Genomic DNA, 13869 nt, shown 5'->3' on the forward strand with positions numbered 1-13869 from the left:
CTGCAGTTTAGAAATGCAAATGGTTTTGCAGGAAACTACAGATTTGCCTCTTCAAGAAAAGGCACCAGAGAAATACAGTAGTTACTAATCCCCTGTGTGACAGTTAATTCGAAGGTTGAATTTGAATGACCAAGAAACAATACCTGAGCATAAATAAATAGACTTTTAATATAAAGCCACTTCTTGAGCAATTTAAAATAAAAGATCTCGTACTTCGTTCCCAGTTTCAAAACGTTATACAAACCTTAGCTAATTTTCTTTCTCCTCATGAACTTAATACTGAAGTATTTTTTTCATATGCACCTCTGTCATTGTGTGTTAAGAATTTCAATTATGTTCACAAGCAATACTTAAGCACTTAAATTGTACATAGAGTACTGAGATTAATTGTTTGGAACAAGTGGCTTAGGGTAAATAATTTTGTAAACCCAAACCAAACACATACGTAGTCTTTCTGTAAAATAAACCATCTGGAATACAGGGATATTTGCTCCAACAGTTTCACAACATCTTTGTGTTTTAATATTCATGATTCTACACATTTTCTAGCTAAAAATTCAGACTTTGTTTCACACTATGTTCTTACCACATAAAACATAGAAAACATATGTTTAAAAACATAGAGCCTGAGTCTCCCCTTACTTAGAGCAATTTTACACCAGTGTAACTCATTAATGGGCTAGATTCTCAGCTGGTGGAAACTGACATAGCTCCACCAAAATCTGCTGAGTGTCTGAGCTGTCTGCGTGTCTGAGCTATCAGTTTCAATGGAGCTACTCTTGCCACTGTGAGAAGTGATTGAGCCTATCCAGTGCTTCTGTCAGCAAAATATATGTCTGTCCCTCTGAGCCACACGGGATGCCAAAGGCCACGGATACCAGCTCCACAGCTGACTGATCTATTCAGGAGAAAGAAACATGGAGCTACTCTGCAAAGCGACACATGCCAGGAAGTATTGTAGCTGTCCTAATGGGCAGAGGAGGGACATGAGCCCTTCACCTTTCATGCCCCACTAATACCGGTTCTGAGGTTGCCTCTCTTACCTTGTCCCCTAGCAGCCTGCAAGAGCTCTCGGATGAGTGAGGTTGAGTGCTCTGAGCTGAGGCCCAATTTCTCAAAGAAAATTTCTCTTATTATAGGAGTAGGAGGCCTTTCTCCCCTTCAGGTTGCTGAAAATGAGTGGTTAGGCTGCCTCTTATCACTCCTTTGGAGAGAGAAACGGATAGGAACATCTTTGGTTTGACATATATCTTTGGACTGACTTCTGGACTTGTTTCTCCCTGGTTACAGTTCACAAACTGTCAAACAGGGGTACGCAGAGTTGTTGTAGCTCTTTTAGTCCCAGGATACTTGAGATATAAGGTGAGTGAAGTAATATCTTTTACTGGATGAACTTCTGTTGTCTCTCCCACCAACAGAAGTTGGTCCAATAAAAGATATTACCACACCCACCTTGTCTCTCTAAACAAGGGTATGATAAGCATTTGGGTCACATTATCTGAAAATCTTACCCTTCCAGTTCTGGTGTTAGTGGGTCTCTGTGTGTGATATCCACAGAAGTTAATCAACATTCAGGAGTTTCTCAGTTTGATGAGCCAATGAGATCACATAGGACCTGCTTCACAGCCCACTGAAGTCAATGGGAACCTTTCCACTGATTTCACTGGGTTGCATCAGGCCCATAATGATTCTACCTTGTGTTTCACCAGACAAAAAAAATCATTCCCTTTTCAATTTGCGTATGTAGCCGCATTAATTTAACCAAATAAGTATACCTTCCCTTCCCCACACCCTAATATCCCTCTGGATTCTTATATATATATATGGGCTTTGGCAGCCGGCATGTATTTCGTGGTGTCAACAGGATCCTTGGAAAGAGGCTGGATGTTGTACTGTTGATGGATATGTGGCTCGTGAGGAGCTGGAAAATGTAGTAAGAGCTAAGTGACAACTAGTCTATGGTTTGAGTTTGCTGCTGCTTCTGTGCAGACAAAGACCCAGTAAGATTTCCACTGTGAAGAAATTTCTGAGGAGGATGTGGTCCACATGGCTTGTCTATTGCTTGGAATCCAGGTCCAACAATGGTTTGTTGAGGTGCCTAAAATAGGAGCCCATGAGAGACAAAGCCTCAGCGGTGCAGAGTGTCAAAAGCTGAGTGGTATTGCCATTTGGGGAACCTGGACTAAAGGAACCTATCATGGTTTCATCCCCAGTTTGATCCCAGCCAGTCGCAACATCTGAAATCTTGGAGCACTAGCCGTGTATCATGTAGTGGAGATGACTGGATTTTTGCTGCTAGCTCATGGTAGAATGCGTCCTTTTCCTCAGGTGATGCGTCTTCTGTTAGCATGTGATACTACACCCCATATTCATCATAGTAATATTATGATAAGATTATGGCACAGTTATAATGCACTCTGTACAATATGGGTCATGTGATGTGTCATTGGAAAAGTTATGATTTGCTGAATATGATTATCCTATTTGTGTGCATGTATCCTTTTTGGATCTGAAGTTATGAATATTGACTATGTGTCTGGATTTCAAATGTGGTTACATCTGGGTAACACCCACTAGGCAAAATGCTTCCAGACTGGACAGCTGGTTGTGAAGGGCCCATTCAAAGTAATGGGCCATTAGGGGAAACAATAGGCCTTAGGAGAAGCTTATCCCCCACCTGCTGAGCCTTCCTGAGAATGCTCCAGCCAGCCTATGAATAATGGCTGCTATGACTCAGCAGGGCATGTGACCAGATCATGACATTGATCTCCATTTTGGGTACTTGTATTTTTCTACAGATTGGGCTGGGAACTATTTTTGGAACAAAGGGTTCCCGCCATATGGTAAAGCTATATAATGTGGGGTGTGACATCATCGAGGGGCCTCATTTCCCACACAAGAACACTCTTGGAAACACCTAAGGAACAAAGACTGAACTGGGGGAAGTGTTGGTCCCAGGCTAAAGGGATTTCCAGCCTGTCTATGGAAACCTGGTGGTCTGCTTGTATCATCAGCCAGGGTGAGAAATTGCTAATTCATATCCAATCTTTCTAGTATTTTAGGCTTAGTTTGTAGTTTTGTTTATTTATTAGGTAATTTGCTTTAATCTGTTTGCGCTCATTTATAATCACTTAAAATCTATCTTTTGGTAGTTAGTAAACTTGTTTTATGTTTTAATCAAAACCAGTGTGTCTTTAAGTGAAATGTCTGGGGAAAAATCTCAACTTGGTTAACACAAGTTTGTTGCATATTCCTCTCCACATTGAAGGAGGGGCAAACCTGGTAATAAATTCATACTGGTCAGAGTTTCATCTAGGGCAGGGCGATACAGCTCTGGGGTCCTAGGCTGGGGAGCTGGGGGTTATTTTGGCTACAGACTCTCTATTGTTGGTTCATACAGTGGTTGGTCAAAGCCTGCATGCAACTCCCGCTGGGTGTGTCCCTGCCGATGTGGATGCTGTTGGGAGTGGAGGACTGGGAGCGGTCTACAGCTTGTCACAGCAGCATAGTGTGAGAGGGAGCCCAGGCTGGTGAGTCAGAGGGCTCAGTGGTACCCCAGTTCCAGGTGGCACTCCGGAGGGAACCCGTCACAGCCACAGTGGCAGATAAGAGTCCTAGATGGTGTTGAAGCCAAGCATAAAGTAGGTGTGGAGAGATGGCGTTCCGTGGGGTTAATGTCTGGTTGTCTGATAAATTCCACTCTGTGAAATGAATGGAGTGGAAGAAGGTTGCTCTATCCACAGTGACTTCCACTTTATAGCAGGTGAGCTTCTGCAATGCTGATGATAATAATCTTGTAGCAACTGAGTTCTTTGAATGGCACTTGGTACAAGACCATGTCAACACTGGGTACAAGACCATGTCAACACATATAGTGACATGGAACACACCTCTGAGGTCTGGTTTGGACTTCTGAGGAGTTTCCCCTCCACCGCCCAGAGTGTGTTTGGGTCATGCCCAGTATATGCACGCAAAACACATCCCTCCTTATGGAGTTGGTGACAACTGGCTCTAACCCTGCTGCTGTTGTCACGGTCTGTCATAGCTGGTTTTTCCTTCATTTCACTCTGCGTCCTTGCGAGTGGGAAGATGTTGAGGGATTTTTTTTATTTTATTTTTTTTGTGGGGGAGACCATCCCCCTTCCCAGGAACTGTTCTGTCAGATGCTGTTGGTTCCTGAGGGTGTGGATGACCATTTCATAGATTTAGCTCCTCTTCTGTCCTGTGTGGGGCATACTCCCACAGCCATAGCTCATCAAGGTTCACCACCATTGAGGACTTGGCCCTTGTTTGCTGTGTCGCTCATTACCCTGATCATAGACGTAACCTTGGTATCCTCCTGGACAACATGGAGATCACCTGTGGTGGTGCACATAATCCTATATCATTTGCTGCTACTGATACAATCTCTTTCAGGTGGTCATGCAAGAAACCTTGTCTTCCTGAAGAGGGCTTTGATATGTTAGCAAAAAAGGCAGAAGCATGCAAGCAGGGAGATGTCCAAGAACATAAACAGTGGAAAGGCATTCTTCGGCGAAGGCAAAATGTGACCGTGAGATATACATCAACTTCCTGGCTGAGAAAACATAGAGGATGATCTAAAGCACAAAGATTTGCATGCTGCCTACAGAGCTGTTGCACACCTGGCTGGCAGCTATAAACAGCCTTCTAATATTCCCATCACAAAACCAGATAGCTGCCCCTACTCATCAGTGTACGAGGCCCTGCACAGATGGAAAACACACTATGAAAGCATACTGAAACCTGCACCTTCTGATGATGGTCTAGAGCTATGTAACCTGGCAAACCATAAGGCTATAGACTTGGGAACAAACATTGATCTTCCATTACTTGAGGAAGTATGTAAGGCCAGCTGGAAGTTACAGAATGGATGTACTACTGGACCTGATGGTATTCCATCGGAGCTGCTCAAAGGTGCCTTGGGACCACTGAGCATTGGCCTATATGAGTTGTTCTTAAAAATGTGAGCATCAGGCACAGAGCCAGCAGAATGGAAAGATGGCATCTTAGTGTCCCAGTACAAGGGAAAGGATCCTGCACCAAACGTGGCAAGTGTAGACCTATCTCATTGCTATCAGTCCCTAGAAAACGTTTTGCTCATGTTCTGTTTAGTAGAATGCAGCCGCTCCTCAACACTGTCATCCATAGCAATCAGGTTTCACTCGGCGATGAACAATGGACACTGTCCTTAATTGCTGGCTTTGAGCTGAACTGCACTGAGCATTTAACTATTTGTTTCACGTGGCATATATTGACATCAAAGTGGCTTTTGACCAATATTGGGTTTACAATGGCGCCATGGGGCAGGGTCCACATTTGGGAATGGGCCCATACTCCTGGGTGGTGTGTGTGGTGAGGGCAGCAGCTGTCTGTCCCTCAGCTAAAGGCAGAGCATGCAGAGGCAGCTAGCAGGAGGTGGCATGGTGTGTCCAGCCCCACCTCCCCGCAGCAGCTCATACCACTTGGCAGAACGGGGGACCGGGGCTTGGCAGGCCCAGTTCAGGGGTTTCTGGCTGTCGCGTGGACAGCTGGGCTCCCCTGTAGCCCCTGCCTTGTCCCTGGGCTCTCGGGCCCCCTCTGGGCCCGGGGAAGCACTGGTGGGAGGACGTTGGGTGACGGGGCTCCACCACCCCATGCGCATGTCCTGGCCCCACCATTATTCAAATGCAGAGGCCGGGGAGCACAAGGGTCCCGGACCATGCTGGGCAGGAGGTGGCTGTGGTGTCTGGCAGATGGGAACCCTGACCAGTGGGTGTTCATTGCACCAGGTAACCCCTCTTGGCCCGGGCCCCGCAAAGCAGCTGGAGCCCCATCATGCCATCCCCCCCACCAGCACCCCTGGGAGAGACCCAGCGACCCCGCCCCATCACCCCCACCAGTTCCCCTGGGGGAGATTGGGCCTCCCCCATCCCCCCACCAATGTCCATGGCGGAAACTTGAGCCCCATGCCCCCTTGAGCTCCCCTAGCCCACCTGTGCTCCAGGCCCAGTTGGGAGCTGCACCTGGCCTAGCTGCAGCCAGGTAAGGCCCAGTCTGGTTCAGTTTAGAGAACAGGGGCAGATCAACTGCAGGGGGTGGCTCTGGAATGGGCTGCCCAAGAGTGGTCTGGCTGGGGATTTGGGGGTGGGGTTGTTATACCAATAAAATAAAAATCAGCCGGATCTTATTAAAGGGGAAAAGGCAAAATACCACATTTATTGTGAATACAGAAAGAATCATAGTAAGCAGTTAGTTATAGCTATAACATTCCATTCAATCTCATATTTATTCACACATTCATTCATACAAACACACACACACAGGTTCTGCAAGGTTGCTATCATAGTTACCAGCTTTAGAGTTGCTCATGCCAAGCCACTGGCCAGGTGGCCTGGACATGAGGAGGGAGCAGGGCCTTGTCAGATGCTCCTGGAAGTTGGTTTGCAGAATCAGACCCCAAAGTTCTCACTTTCTAGAGTCCATTTTTATAGGAGTTTCTTCCTATGCCAGTCTATGGGAATTGCTTCATCATGCTGTTGCTGAATCAGTCAGCAGATGGCACATTCCTGACGGCTCCGTGCTGCCAGATGTTATCTTCTTCTTTGGTTCTCCCATTCTTGAGGCTGTTGGGTGAATTCCAGTTTGCCCTCCGGGGGTCCTCTGGTTATTTCCGCTTGACGCCTTCTTCAGCCGATGGACACTGGATTCTTAGGCTGGCACCTCCCTGATCATTCAGTTATTATCCACACCAAGCATCCATCCACATACATCCTCTATCTCTATTTTAATCACAACTGTTAATACAACAAAAGGGCGGGGAGTCTCTGGGTGATGTTTCTGTTGTTACAGAGTATTGCTTTGAGTCTCTCTCTGTGTGAATTGCTTTGAGAACAGACTCTGTCTTAGAATATACTAATGCAATTAGCAGCTTGCAAGTTTCACACATAGAAGGAGAGAAATGGTACGAAAAACCAAGAGACCTCTTAATTAGTAATACCCTGGAATTTAAACTATGGGGAATCAAACTCATTTGTGATTTTAATACAGAACTTCTTTAATATGATCCAACAGGGTCTGGTTCGGGAACAGAAGTTTGGGAGGAGCCCTGTTCTGGTAGGCAGTGGGGAGGTTTGGGTCGAGAGGGGTCAGTTCATAGAGGAGTCTGATCCGGTTCTGGCTGGAAGAGGGCCTGGTTCAGCTTGGGGGTTTTGGTCTGTGGAGGGATGCGGATCTGGTTCATTTTGGGGGGGGTCATTCTGCAGAGGGATGTGGGTCTGGTCCCATGTGGAGGGTTGGCCCGGTCTTTTTGGGGGCACAGCTGGTCCTGATCCTCATTTCCGTGCCTCTCCGCCTGGAAGGAAGGACAAGCAAAGCTAGTATGAATAATGACACTGTAAATAAAATGTATTAAATTTTTTTCATATTTTTTTATTTTTAAAATGTTTTAAATCCACTCCAATTTCATACAAAAATGTAATTCAAACCCTGGTAGTTCACATGAGAAATGTGAAGGGTGAGATATTGGGAAGGTTCCCTTTCAAGTGGCAGCAGCACATAGCCGGTGTTTTTGGCGGCTTTGGCTTTTGTTAGCTTTTTTGTACCAATTGTGTTTTTTATTTTGTATTTTTTTTATTGTATAATTTATTTTATGTGCACTTGTGTGTATTCTTTTTGCCCTTGGGCTACCATTGCTGGTACCCTAGTGGCAGCCACCTCCATCTGTAACTTAAACTTGTAAATAAAATCTTTGCATCTGTGTGCAGTGTCAAAGACAACTTCTGTGTCGATCTCCTGTCTTTTACCCTTGTTCCCCATAGGGGCCCACAAATATGTTTGGCACCAGGCCCACAAAAGGTTATTGTGGCCCTGCTTTTGATTCAGTTGATAGGTTAGCATCTTAGCTTGCACTGAAAGGAGATGGCATCCCAGATGTCCTGCTAAATATAGTACACAGTCTTCACCCTGGTACCAGTGTTAGATTGCGTTTTGGTTTATATATTTCTCTACAACCTCAGGTGTGCGACAAGATGCATTTTCACATCAGCACTATTCTGTTGAGCTATCAACTGGATATTAGCACTTGCCGCTCCGTGTGTCAGAATTAAGGTTAGTCAAGAAATCTTCATTGACTGAGACTATGCTAACAACGCTGCCTTCATTGTGGAGAAGTGGAGAATTTTACCTCTGTCCTTCAAGGTTTCCAAGATTCTGGCTGGACTATGAGGTTGAACGTTTCGTGGCAGAAGACCAAGGTCCAGAACCTCTGAGCTGGGCCCCCAGACCCCTGGTGCAGATGGAGTCAAGCAGCATGAAGGGCATTGTTGTGTTTATCTACCTGCATAAGAAGCAGAAGTCAAATGTTCACAGCAAATGGGATGTCCTCCAAAGAATATGTCTCTTCACCATCTGTCTTGCTAATGGGTGCAAAAGCATCTCTGCACTGAGACTGGTTTGATAGATCCTGAATTTTGTCTGTCTATCAGACCAGTGTACTGCATGTATTGACAGACAGACTAGGGGAATTTCATATGTGCTGTCAGTGCCAAATCCTGACCATCAGATGGTTTGACTTTGTGTGAAATGCCATACTCTTCCTCCAGTCACTCACTAGGTTCAGGAGCAGCTTTGTATGCTCTTTGGTTATGTTGCCAGGATGGACAAAAACACTCTAGCACATCACGCTCTCAAACTGTCCATTGACATATGCAGGAATTCATACCTTCGCTCTACCTGGCGTCACCTAGGGGGCTGCCCCAGAGAGTTGTGGATTTTCAGGATTGAGCCAGATCTGGGAACTTCACTCTCTGAAGCCTGGTGTGATGCCATCAACTCTGGTCACTCTGACTGGTTCCATGGCTCTCAGTAGATTGCATACTAAATGATGAGTTTACATACTCTGCTATTTCTCCAATCCCAATAGGGAAAGGTGTGGTACTCGCTAATGCCACCCACTGACATAATATCCCTGATTCCAGTTGTCCTACACACAGCGATCAGGCATTGCAGAGGTAGCTGCTAACAAATGTGGCATTTAGCCACTATCTGCCAAGGAGTGTGGACAGGAGGAGCCCTGCACAGCTCAAGAGATCAATGAAGCCTGTGAGTCAGAGGTCATGGGAGCTGCTTTTCACTTTCAATTTTGACAGTAGGCCATTTCTTCTTTGAATGATGTCTGAAACAGAAGTGGCTGTAGCTTGGGCTTGGCCCCAAGCCCAGAAAGATACTTTCCCCCAGCAAACTGATTGGAAATGACACTCAGGTGGCACAGCAAAATGTTGTACAACATCAAAGCGTCGTTTCCATGAAAGTTGTTTTTTACTCGAGACATTTCAGATGTGAAGTGAAAGGAATAACCCTTGTGAAAAATAGATCCAGTCCCAGTACAAGTCCTTAAAATGAAAATGAGAGGACAAGTGTCTCTCTGGTTCTTCCCCTGGTGGAGTAATAGACAAAATGCTCTCTTGATACCTCTGTCAGATCAGTATTATGCCATATTCTAACATCCTGGAGGATGAAACCATTTTCTCTGATTGTAACTTGAGTGATGTCTCAAGCACACGCTCTCAAAACATGCCTCCGATTTACACCTCCATTCTGTTGACTCAGAAGTTTCACGTGCTGCAGAACTGAAACAAAGCAATACTATTAACCCCCAACAGTGGGGTGTATAGGTGTTATATGCAGTACTACTGCCAAGTCTTCATGTAGAGTCTGGCTCATTTCTTTATTGCCCTGTCTACTCTAGGGGGATATTGAAATTTTTTCCCCATTGTTGCTACCAGTGGTTCAGCTCCTCTGGAGGTACCTATGTTGGTAGCCCCAGACTAGATTGGGTGCCATCTGCCACTGGTGTTGTAAACACCACGTCAATAAAGACCACTTTGAGCAGGGTTAGATAACATGGAGCTTAAAATGCCAGCAGCAGATGGTGACATTTGTATATGACTCTCATTGTTGTTAAACAATGGGGGAAGATGAACTGGTGTTGGCAATGGCTTGAACGTTTAATCTTTCGGCTAGCCTCACGTATTCTGTAATCGGGAGAGGGAAGGAACCAACTATTTCCATCTCTTAAGACACTGCGGCCAAGACTTCCATAAGTTACTAGTGATTTTGGGTGCCCAACTTTGGATGCCTTTAAAGAAGCCTGGTTTTCAGATGTTTCCGAGCACCCATCCTCTCAATCTTCTCTGTAGTTTCCTACCAATTATGGAAAGTTGTTTTTTTTTGCGGGGTGGGATGAGGGGGAATAACAAAAAAAAATGTGTTTGATCTACTATCCCTATACTAGTCCCCTGAAATCTGCTTTCAGACTGGAATCCATTCATCCATAAGAATAAATAATGGATTTCAGTCCTTCAGAACTTCTTATTTCTTCATTTGGATCTCTAAATCAATAATGTAATTTACACTGAAAATACTTTTGCAAAAGCAGGGTCATTACTTGTCAGAGAGAAACATCCCTCCTGGGTTTCATTAAACTAAATTAATGTTTAGATTTGAGGGGGGGTGTTAAAAAGTTGAACAATTCAAGGACACCCTTTTAAGAGGTCTCCCTCTGTCCTGTTAAGTCTGACAAGAAGCAACTGGCTGAATGAGCTCAGTAGAAATTAGCTAACTGATGAGCATGATAAAGTAAGGATTATCCTAAACTTTCAGGCACATTTTGAGATGAACCAGAACATTTTTGAGGTTCCAGCTAGAATTTTTCACATCTGTGTGCCCTTCCTAACTTCATCCACCAGGAGAGGCAGAAGCACCACCAGAAATGTTGTTCTAATGATACTCATAACCTGTTAGAAATTACTAGCCATTTCATGTGATAGCCTGAGCTCGTGAGCTAAAGAGGTCTGAATAAGCATCCAAACTTTGGGATGTTTTCTTTGCTGGAACACTGAACATTTTGAAGACCATTATCTATTGCTAACTGTATGTGAACTCTTTGGGGCCAACATAGCAAGATGATAGTAGCAAACTACATGCTTATTGCTAAATTATTGTGACAGGTGCGGATTCCAAAGTGGGGATAACTCTGAACTACGGTAGGTTTCAGTGGTGTAAAGCCAGATGATTTACAGTCTCCTCCGTTGTCCTGTTTTCACTTATTATGGTAAGTCTCCAAAAAAGGGGAGATCTTACAAACTGTACAACAGGGGTGGCCAAACTTACTGACCCTCTGAGACATATATGGCTATCTTCAGAAGTTCGAGAGCCGGGATGTGCCTGCCAGAGCTTGGGGCTTCAGCCCTGTGGGGCATGCCTGCTGGGGCTTGGGACTTCAGCCCTACTGCTGCTGAAGTCCCCAGGCCCCTCCTCCCTGCTGGGCAGTAGCCCTTACCCCACTGCCCTGCTGCAAGGCAGAAGTCCCGTGCTCCCTCGCAAGTCTGGTAGGTGGAGAATGGGGAGTGGGCTCCGCCAATCTCACTTTGACTGTAGAAGAGCTGCAAGCGGCTCATGAGCCGCGGGTTGGCCACCCTGCTGTGAAAGGTGCTGTGCATCTACAAAATGAGGTGACAGTGACATGAGAAGAGTTTCTGGGACTAGATATGTGTTTGTAAGTTTAAAACATAGGCAGATTTAGCTGAGCATCACTGGGTCATAGAATGAACAGACTCTAATATCCAATGCTTCTGTTACAGGGACAAGCATCATGATGCTTCATCTGGATCCTTCATGGGCTTAATCTGTCTGGTTGATCTGAATCATTCATGCTACTTTATTACAACTTTCTTAAGGACGTTGATTATATTGCTGCAATTTTCGAATGGTAGGTTTCCAGGCAAATTCCAGAGATCCAATTGCATACCCCTTAGGGGAGTGGTGTCTTTCAATGTCCATTTGGGCTAGGCCAGCCAGTCTTTTTGTACTAAGCTTCTTGGTTTCCACTTTGTTGGTAGGGCTTTCTGTAATGAGACAGTATGCCTTTCCCCTTAAAAAACAAACAAAAACCTACTGAATTATTCTACAGAAGAAGCCTCAAAACACTTTTTCAGGGCTAGTGTAATCTGTTGTATCCAGAGCCAGTCATGTAAAATACTTGAAATTTCTCTCATTTTTTGAGTTGATCCAAAACACGGCTGATGCTGCAGGTCTAACTGTAGATCTACCACTTTTGATAACGTCCCTTCTTTAAAAGGGGGAAAAATAAATTGAAATCATTAAGAACAATAGCTGGCATGCAACAGCACAACTTGTTCAGCATTGTAATGAAAAATGGAGGACAATATTTCCTTGGAAACACTGTGAAAAGCTCTGATATTTTGCTGATCTGCTGTGTACCATCCCATGATAAGGTATTCTCTCTCACAGACAGCGCATAACCACTAGATGCTCTAGTTACCATGGTGACTATCCTCTTTTTAATAACAATAAATAATTATGTGCAACTGATCAAATATATGGTTGCTATTGTTTCAGTTCTGTAGAAGCTCTAAATCTCTCTGGCTTCTTTCCGCAGTCTTGTTTGATAATGCTCAGGTTGTGCCCTCTCCGGAATCTATATCTCCATTTCCAGGAGAAAAATCCATTGGGTGAGTTCATAGGGGAGATGCAGTTTAACACAGCAGGGTTGTGACTGTAGGCATAGCCCTGAGCAATGTGCGGTGTGAAAGCTGCACTACCCCTAGGGTCATCCTGGGGGAGACATAGTACCTCTGAGATACCCCACTGAGTCACAGTTCCTCTCCTGATTTTTCCCTTTTCCCCAAAGAGTAGTAATGTGTTACTGGCTATACAAAGAGATGGTGGAGAGTGAAAACACATAGATTCCATCACTAGTTGTCTAAATGACACACCTCAGGCTATACTGTTCCTAGCAGCATTTGTATAACACTGACAAACCATTCTCATATATGCACCCGTTCTGTTAAGTTTCCTAGAATCATAGGAACGGAAGGGCCTTTGAGAGATCATCTAGTCCAGTCCCCGGCACTCGTGGCAGGATTAAGTATTATCTAGACCAGTGGTGGGCAACCTGCGGCTCGTGGGCTGCACATGGCCCGAGAGAGTAATTCGCTGGCGGGTCATGAGACAGTTTGTTTATAGATTCATAGATATTAAGGTCAGAAGGGACCATTATGATCATCTAGTCCGACTTTCTGCACAACGCAGGCCACAGAATCTCACCCACCCACTCCTACGAAAAACCTCTCACCTATGTCTGAGCTATTGAAGTCCTCAAATCGTGGTTTAAAGACTTCAAGGAGCAGAGAATCCTCCAGCAAGTGACCCGTGCCCCATGCTACAGAGGAAGGCGAAAAGCCTCCAGGGCCTCTTCCAATCCAGTGAACCGTGGCCACTGGGAGCTGCGGGCCGCTGTGTCTTCCATGGACCAAGTTCCATGGTCAATGTAAACAAACTGTCACGTGGCCTGCCAGCGGATTACCCTGACAGGCTGTATGTGGCCCGTGGACTGCAGGTTGCCCACTACTGATCTAGACCATCCCTGACAGGTGTTTGTCTAACCTGCTCTTAAAAATCTCCAATGATGGAGATTCCATAACCTCCCTAGGCACTTTATTCCAGTGCTTCACCACCCTGGTAGTTAGGAAGGTTTTCCTAATGTCCATCCTAAACCACCCTGTCAAGGTTCCCTCCCCACTCTGAACTCTAGGGTACAGATGTGGGGACCTGCATGAAGGACCCCCTAAGCTTATTCTTACCAGCTTAGATTAAAAACTTCCTCAAGGTACAAATTTTGCCTTGTCCTTGAACCCTATGCTGCCACCACCAAGCGTGTTAAACAAAGAACAGGGAAAGAGCCCACTTGGAGACATCTTTCCCCCAAAATATCCCCCCCAATCCCTACACCCCTTTCCTGGGGAAGGCTTGATAAAAATCCTCACCAACCTACAGGGTAATCAGATTCAA

The sequence above is a fragment of the Lepidochelys kempii genome, chromosome 7 (genome assembly GCF_965140265.1).
Source record: "Lepidochelys kempii isolate rLepKem1 chromosome 7, rLepKem1.hap2, whole genome shotgun sequence".
In the NCBI taxonomy this organism is placed as follows: domain Eukaryota; kingdom Metazoa; phylum Chordata; order Testudines; family Cheloniidae; genus Lepidochelys; species Lepidochelys kempii.